This window comes from Dermacentor andersoni, chromosome 1 (genome assembly GCF_023375885.2).
Source record: "Dermacentor andersoni chromosome 1, qqDerAnde1_hic_scaffold, whole genome shotgun sequence".
NCBI classification, from domain to species: domain Eukaryota; kingdom Metazoa; phylum Arthropoda; class Arachnida; order Ixodida; family Ixodidae; genus Dermacentor; species Dermacentor andersoni.
Genome location: NC_092814.1, coordinates 130,243,251 through 130,251,357, shown reverse-complemented (window position 1 = coordinate 130,251,357; position 8,107 = coordinate 130,243,251). Strand labels below are relative to the sequence as shown.

General features: G+C 48.5%; 1 long non-coding RNA gene across 1 annotated transcript; it reads right to left on the bottom strand.

Annotated features, from left to right (window-relative positions):
• Nucleotides 1-5,797: 5,797 nt before the first annotated feature.
• Nucleotides 5,798-7,729, bottom strand: LOC140215251 (uncharacterized). Its single transcript, XR_011892197.1, has 2 exons — nt 6,924-7,729; nt 5,798-6,035 (listed from the first exon to the last, which is right to left on the bottom strand). It is a non-coding gene; the product is annotated as an uncharacterized lncRNA (long non-coding RNA).
• Nucleotides 7,730-8,107: the final 378 nt, after the last annotated feature.

The window sequence follows — 8,107 nt, the reverse complement described above, 5'->3', positions numbered from 1 at the left end:
AATCCCTCTGAAAGAGCTCAGCTCCACCGAAGTAGTAGACGCGCTTTTGACAGTATTTGCACGAGTTCGGTTTCCAGCCGAAATTCAGGCGGATCAGGGGTCAGTATTCACCAGCGCACTGACTTCCACATTCTTGCAAAAGTGCCGGGTAAAGTTGATACACAGTTCCGTCTATCACCCTCAGTCAAACAGTGTAGAGAGGTGGCATTCAGTGCTTAAGCGAGTTTTGCGTGCGCTCTGTTACGAGCACAAGGAGGACTGGGAGAACTGTCTGCCGGCAACTTTGTTTGCTTTGCGAACGGTTCCACATGAGGGTACAGGGTTCTCGCCAGCAGAACTAATGTATGGGAGAACACTCCGTTCTCCACTGAGAATGTTAAGAGAGATGTGGGAGGAAAGAGGGGAGAGTCCAACAGTGGTTGAATACGTGCTAAATCTGCTGGAACGGCTAAGCGCAACCCAAGAACTAGTCGAAAAGAACATGGGAGTAGCTCAAGAGAACGCCAAATTATATTACAAGAATGCGAGGCTTCGTACGTTTAACGCCGGACACCAGGTAATGATCCTCAAACCTTCAAGAAAGAACAAGCTTGAAGTTCACTGGGACGGGCCCGTTAAAGTGTTGCACAAAATTTCAGATACTAACTACGCTCTGAAAATGCCCGGTCGCAGGAAGGAGGTGAGGATATATCACTGCAATTTGATGAAGCCGTATATAGAGCGGAGCGGAGTCGTTAACTATACCATCAAAGAGAAGGACGGCACTAGTACCAAGTTCAAGGAGTATAGGGCGACCTCCAACTCTGAAATCGGCCTAGAAGAAGCGGTAAAACATTCGCTAAGCTCGCACGCTCTAAGACCCGAGCAGCTAGATGAGCTAAAAGGGGTGTTAGGGGAATATCTCGTCAGATTCAGCGATCAGCCAGGTAGAACCGAACTAATAACGCATGAAATAGAGCTGACATCAACCCAACCCGCAAGATCAAAGCCTTGCATGGTGTCTCCAAGACAGAGAGAGATTATGGAGGCAGAGATACAGCGCATGCTAGAGTTGGGAGTTATTGAACTCGCTGAGAGTGACTACACGTCACCGCTAATACTGGTAGAAACCCCTAACAAGGGCCCTCATCCGTGTGTTGACTACAGGAAGTTAAATGCCATCACTAGGGACCAGCTGTACCCGATACCCACCATTGAGGAACGAATTGAAAGAGTTAGCGCTGCTAAATACATTTCAATTATAGATCTCGTACGGGGGTACTGGCAAGTTCCCCTTTCAGAAAGTGCCAGCCGCTATGCCGCATTCATCTCACCTATAGGTACTTTTCGCCCTCTCGCACTCAGCTTCGGGCTGAAGAACGCGCCGTTTAGCTTCTCTAAGTTAATGGATATTGTCCTAAAAGACTTGCAGGAGTTCGCCTTGCCATATCTTGATGATGTAGCAATTTTTTCGGACAGCTGGGAACAACACGTATCGCACCTCAAACAGGTGTTCTCACGGTTGAGGGAAGCCGGCTTAACGATGAAAGCGGAAAAGTGTAGATTTGGGTGTTCGCAGGTTACTTATCTGGGCCATGTTGTCGGCCAGGGCACGAGAGGGCCGGTCGAGCTGAAAATAGCTACGATTGGAGAATTTTCTCAGCCGCGCACGAAAACAGACCTTCGTTCATTTTTGGGACTTGCGGGGTACTATCAACGGTACATTCCGATTACTCGCAAATGGCAAGTCCATTAACGGACGCCCTCCGAAAGGGAGCACCGAGTAGCGTACACTGGGATAAGGACAAAGAGAACGCTTTCCAAAGTTTGAAAACGCTATTGGTTTCTCGTCCTGTGCTTCGCGCGCCAGACTACACAAAGGAATTCATAGTTCAATGCGACGCAAGCGACAGAGGTATGGGCGTGGTACTTAGTCATGTCGGCGACGATAACGAGGAGCATCCTATCCTCTATGCCAGCCGTAAACTAAATGTTAGAGAGGAAGTCTGCAGCGCCTCAGAGAAGGAATGCGCTTGTTTAGTTTGTGCCACCCAGAAGTTGTCGTGTTATTTGTACGGAGCGAAATTCATCTTCGAGACCGACCACTGTCCTCTGACGTGGCTCAATCAAATGTCACACAAAAATGGCCGCATGCTCCAATGGAGTCTCACTCTCCAAGAGTACAACTTCTCCGTTAGATATAAGAAGGGAAAGCTGCATGGCAAGGCGGATGGTTTGAGCAGGCTAATTTGAATTCTGCGTTTAAGGGTCCCGCCTAAATTTTAGGGTTAATAGTGTTAATTTTGTTAAGCGAAGAAGATCCCCTCTCATTTAGCAGGATTCCCTCCATGATTGCTGAATTTGTCAGCACGAAATTGCATCAAAAATTGGCAAAGCGAAATGCAGCATTTTTTGTTTCTACACTTATGTTTTCTTTGAAGCCTAGCGGGTCTAAAGTTAGTTCCAAGGTACGTCATCTCGGTGCATAGCCGTGTTGTGGCGTTCGTTTTGCAGTAGCCTGTCCTTGTTGGATGTTTTGGGGTGGTGACATCATTACACAAGTGGTCGCTGCGAGCCGAGGCATCACCCCCTGACCACCAGCCGTTCTCTTCCTGCCCAGCGGTTGTCAGCGCTGGACAGTTGAGATTTTCCGGGCCATGGAGAAGGGCCCGCTGACGTGCAAATTTTGCCAGCCAGTTGCGACAGCGGCCGTCAACTTTCCCTGGAACGCCACCGCAAACCTCTAGCCACGGCGTCACTAAGTCGACTGTGTGTGGAGAATACGCGCGTCCTCGACTCTCCGTCGCTGGAGCCAAGATGAGTGCGACGAAGCAGGCTTTGTGCCTGAACCCGCCACCGCCAATCTGGTCTGCTGTGAACGATGCAGTCCCCGAGGGAACGTAGTTCGAGGCCCCTTCCCACGCGCCGTTCAAGACGCAAGACAATGGGCAACCGGCGGGTGGCGCGCTGCGGGGGTCAGCTCGGGGAATAAAATGCGCCTTTATTGACGTAAGCCCCGAGTTCTGCGAAGACCTTCTGACCTCGGTTGGGGACCGTGAACCTGTGCGGAAATGTGTGTGTGTAAGCCCTCCCGCCTATGGTGCCTGGTCGTCTCGCCTACGGTGCCTGGTCGGCTCGCCTACGGTGCCTGGTCGGCTCGCCTACGGTGCCTGGTCGGCTCACCTACGGTGCCTGGTCAAACGTTTCCCTCACCTTGGGATCGAGGGAGGACCGAGTGTTTATAAACCACTGTTGTGCGGCTGCTCAGCAACTTTCTCTCGCAGTCATGCTAGACTGATGAACTGCAACGTCCTTATGTAGATACTGCAAATAAACGCATATTCCTCGTTCTCGATGAGAAGCAGTCCTTCCCTTCAACAACGTCTTCAGCGCGGATAACTTGGACGACGGCTTGGGCCAGCTACCATCTAATTCATGCCCGACTCCAATCTTGACAACGGGTTACGAGCGATGGGATTGAGCCCCCAATCCTCACAACGTCTCCTCCTCGAATCGTACCTTGACATCTTTGATTTCGGCGACAAGCCTTTAGGACAAACATCTGTTGTTCACCACCGTATCAACACTGGAGACACGAATCCTATTCGTCGGCGTCCCTATCGTGTATCGCATGCTGAACGTCGAGTCATCCAATCAGAAGTGGACAAAATGCTCCGCAAAGGAGTCATCGAACCATCAGCCAGCCCTTCGGCTTTGCCTGTCGTCCTTGTGGAAAAAAAAAGATGGTACCTGGCGTTTATGCCTCGATTATCGTCATTTAAACAAGATCACCCGAAAAGACGTCTACCCCCTACAACGCATCGATGACGCTTTGGACTGCTTTCACGGAGCTAAATACTTCTCGTCCATCGAAGACGGCCTTCATCACACCGGATGGCTCATATCAGTTCAAAGCCATGCCCTTTGGTCTATACAATGCTCCTGCGACATTACCACCTGTCTCTGTTACCTTGACGACGTTATTGTTTTTTCTCCCACGTTCGACAGCCACCTTACCCGACTCGCTGCCATTCTTGCGGTCTTCCGAAAAGCCGGCGTCCAACTGAACTCCACGAAGTGTCAATACACAGTCAATATACAGCTATCTTACCAAGTGATAATAATCATATTTTACATACACTTGACCTTAATCAACAAAAGTCATTCTTTTACACATACATCGTATACGTACCCACCACGGTGCATATACGGGCTCTTGGGGGCGAGCTCCACCACTGGAAAAGCTGGCGCCGCTGTCGGCATGACGCGGTATGAGGGATCACGTGGTCACAGCGGCCGCATTTGGCTGCTTCGGAAGCGCCGAAGCGAGCTGAAAACGAAAGCTGAAAGTCCCACCTGCGCTGCCGTTCTGATTAAACGGGCATGCTTTCCCCGCTTCGGCTGTGTGCTTGACAACACTTGAAATCCCTATAATAAGTAGTGGCTGCCTTTGAAAACTTCCAGCATGGTAGGCTACTGCTCGGTGCCGCAGTGCCGGACGTGCGCAACGGAGCCCGGTGTCAGCCTTCACACTTACCCACAGGACAAGAAGCTGCGTGAAACTTGGATCGCTAAAACTTAGAACCGGCAGGCAGCCATCGGCTGCAACTCGGGTGTGCAGCAAGCACTTCCGCGAGGAACATTTCTGATACGGCGCCGGGGCTGCGATGTTCGGCGAGTACCAGACAGCGCGCACTGAGACGGTCGCCCACGCGCGCTGCCCGGCTAATGTCATGCAGCTTTGGTCTATATATGAACTTGCTGATGCTAGATACTGACAAGTTTACTGAAACGGAAATAGAACGGTAAAAAGCACATTAAAAAGGGCATGGCATATGCTTATGCTTGTGTAGCACCAAACAATGAAATGTGCTGGATTAAGAAAACCAAGCACGGGTTATTGCTCGCTGAGAAGACCGATAAACATACAGTGAGATGCAACTTGAGAAATAATGATATTGAATCGTCCAAGACTTTAGAATAAAAGAAAAAAAAAGATTGAATCGTCGCGACGGCACATCACAAGTCGCCGTCGTAGGCGTCGATGTCTATCGAGATTATTTTTGAAAAGCTCTGATAGTGTCCACGCAACAATGGTTGCTTGTGTACTGTTAAATGCTCATATGCTGCGGCCTAAAGCTCACGGCACGGTGCAAAAACGCGCTCGCAGCGAAAGCGAAACATAGTGCGCGGACATGCATGCAAACGCGCAGTCGGTCACCGCGAACCAGTGTGATCGCTACATTGAGGCTTCATTCTGTCATGCTCCATTTGGCTGTACAGACAGCCCACTATAAGAACATATTTCACATAGTTCACTCTCGGCGATTGTCGACCTTTCCCACAACAAACCGGTTCGGGGGACTCCATCGCGGCGACCGACCGCGCGCAGTGAGCCTTCACCCCTTACAAAAATCATTGCAGACTTGCTGCAGAAATTCTGCATACCCCGAGTCACCCGGGATGCAGAATATCTGAAGACAGGTGACAGACTTTCTGTCACCCCCTGTCACCTCCCAGCGCCCAATTGGTACACCCTTTCTGCAGAAATTCTGCATACCCCGAGTCACCCGGGATGCAGAATATCTGAAGACAGGTGACAGACTTTCTGTCACCCCCCAGCGCCCAATTGGTACACCCTTTCTGCAGAAAGTCTGCTCAATCTGTGTAGGTGCAGGATACAGCATTTCTGCGGAAAGTCTGTCGAGATTGTGGTCACAGGATTACAGCATTTAGGCAGACATTAGAGAGAATTTCTGTAGCCCCACTATGGGGAACTGGCATGCATGCATGCAATAAAATAACAGACGCAATAGTATTCTTTGCACATTTTATTTGTCTCCGATTTCTTCCGGGCTGCTTAGTTGGGACCAAGAATATCGCTTCCAAGGTATAAAGTAGTGAGTACCGACATCTCATGTGTGTGGCAGTGACCATCTTGCACACACCTTGTCGCAGCATGCAAATCAGATGCTTTGACGCGCTGTTCAGCCTGCAGAAGTGCCGCAGGCTCCCAAGTGGTGTAGATTCCTCTGGCTCACAAAATCGTGACATCCCTAAACAAGAAGAAATGTTCAGTTTACTGTAAGCCCTGCTGAAACTGTAAACTTGTGAAACGTCTCGTACAAACAGCTACATGAAGCTGCATGGTTGCGCAAATACCCGATTATTACATTACAGGCAGTTAATATGTAAATGGAACTGGAGCAAACATGAATCTACTATAAAAAACTTCACACAAACGCACGTCTGTACCAAGTCAAATGCGAATTGCACAAGCAGAAAACTCGTTAACACATGATAAGCGTTCGAAAACCTAATTTATTTATGTGGTGCAACAAAGCCATGCCCCAAAGGACGATGCATTGAAAAAGAACAGACTCCCTCTTTTTGAGGTGAGAAAACAATTTTTTCCATTAAAGATAGATACTGTTGTTGAAATCTCGGAACCATTTACAAATACATGAAAACACATGACACCCAACGCAAGAAATACAGGCTGTCTGAAGACACTATATAAATAAAAGAACTTGCATACAAGCTAAAATCTGGCCATGCGTCGTACACAGCAATCGGGTGCCATCTCGCGCAGCCGTTAGCTGTGAAGACGACAAATCGACGTACCTCTAGAAATGGCTATGCGATTTCTCGCTGAAAAATTACGTACAGAAATAGTAACTTTCCCTGCTTGAATTTTTGCGCCTATTCAAATCAAACAGTCCCCGGCGCAAGGAAACTTCACAGCAGAAAGCAAATATTCGATAGATTTTGGCAACATCACGTTTTAGGGCAATTTTCATCAAACTGTTCGCTAAATGCGCCCTGCGACAAGAACGAACATTCGAAAAGCATGATCATTTTTGTCACGTTACTAATCATCTTGTTATCCGTACAGAAATGCACACTTCACGCACCACAAGAATGCGCGTACGCGCCGGACTTACCTTTCTAGGCGTGCTCGGTAAACGAGTCTCCGTGACAGCTGCTGCCGCATCGCACAGGTACCGCAGGAAGGACAGTCTGTGCACGGTGCCTCCGGCGTCAACAGCGTAGAATTGCAGATGAACTACAGCACGTGATAGCACAACTTTCAAAAAGTTCTTCCGCGCACTGTGATGGAATGCGAGCGCAGCGAGAGTACCATCGGCTTTTCATGAGCCGGTAACAAAGAAAGCGCGACCGGGTCATAACTACGATAATTGGCATCGGCACACCACACGAAAAACACTGAGAGCTACGTTATGCAGTCACAGGCGTTTTGGATCATTAACACACACAAAAATCGCCACAATTCCTCTCGGCACGGCATGTACACTACCTCATCGGTCGCCGTCAATGCGGCGTGCACATGGCGTGCACGCGTGCACGCCGTGACATGTCGGTGACCAGGTGAAGACGGGAAAATAATCTCACCGGTAATTTTACCGGTGCTCGCGGCCAGCGCCTCCTGGGGGCCGGCGCCGAAAGCAACCACGCAGTCGGTGGTCGGATGGATGGTGTCGGCGTCGCGCGGTAGATATGTCCTTAAATTCAGGCTGCGGTTCGAGCCATAGTATAACTGCTGCATTTAATGTACGTTATGTAACAATTACCTTATTTCAATTAGTATTAAATAATTGATTTATATAACTGCCATTATCAGACTGTTCTTGTAGCAATCAGTGACAAAGTTTTCAAAATGTTAAAATGGCAAAACAGAGCGCAATGATAAAATGTGTCATGGTTCAGGATGCGCACACGTGTGTGTGTGTGTTTGTGTGTGTGTGTGCGAGTGTGATTCGTGGGTGGCTGAAAGGTGAAGCCGATTTAACTGCTATAAAATGTGTCATGTAGAATATATATATATATATATATATATATATATATATATATATATATATATGGCATGCATATTACATACAAGTCTACCTACTTGCCGTCCACACAGTGTCTGCAGACAATTTGCAGACAATCTTTAGACTAGCTCTACATGGAGGTGACTGGTGGGTGACTCATGGGTGACTGAAAGGTCAGACCTATTGAACCGTAATTATACAATGTGTCATGGTTCAGAATATGTATATATATGCGTTTATATATAGATATACATCTACACACACACACACACTCGCTGGGCCCGCATATTACA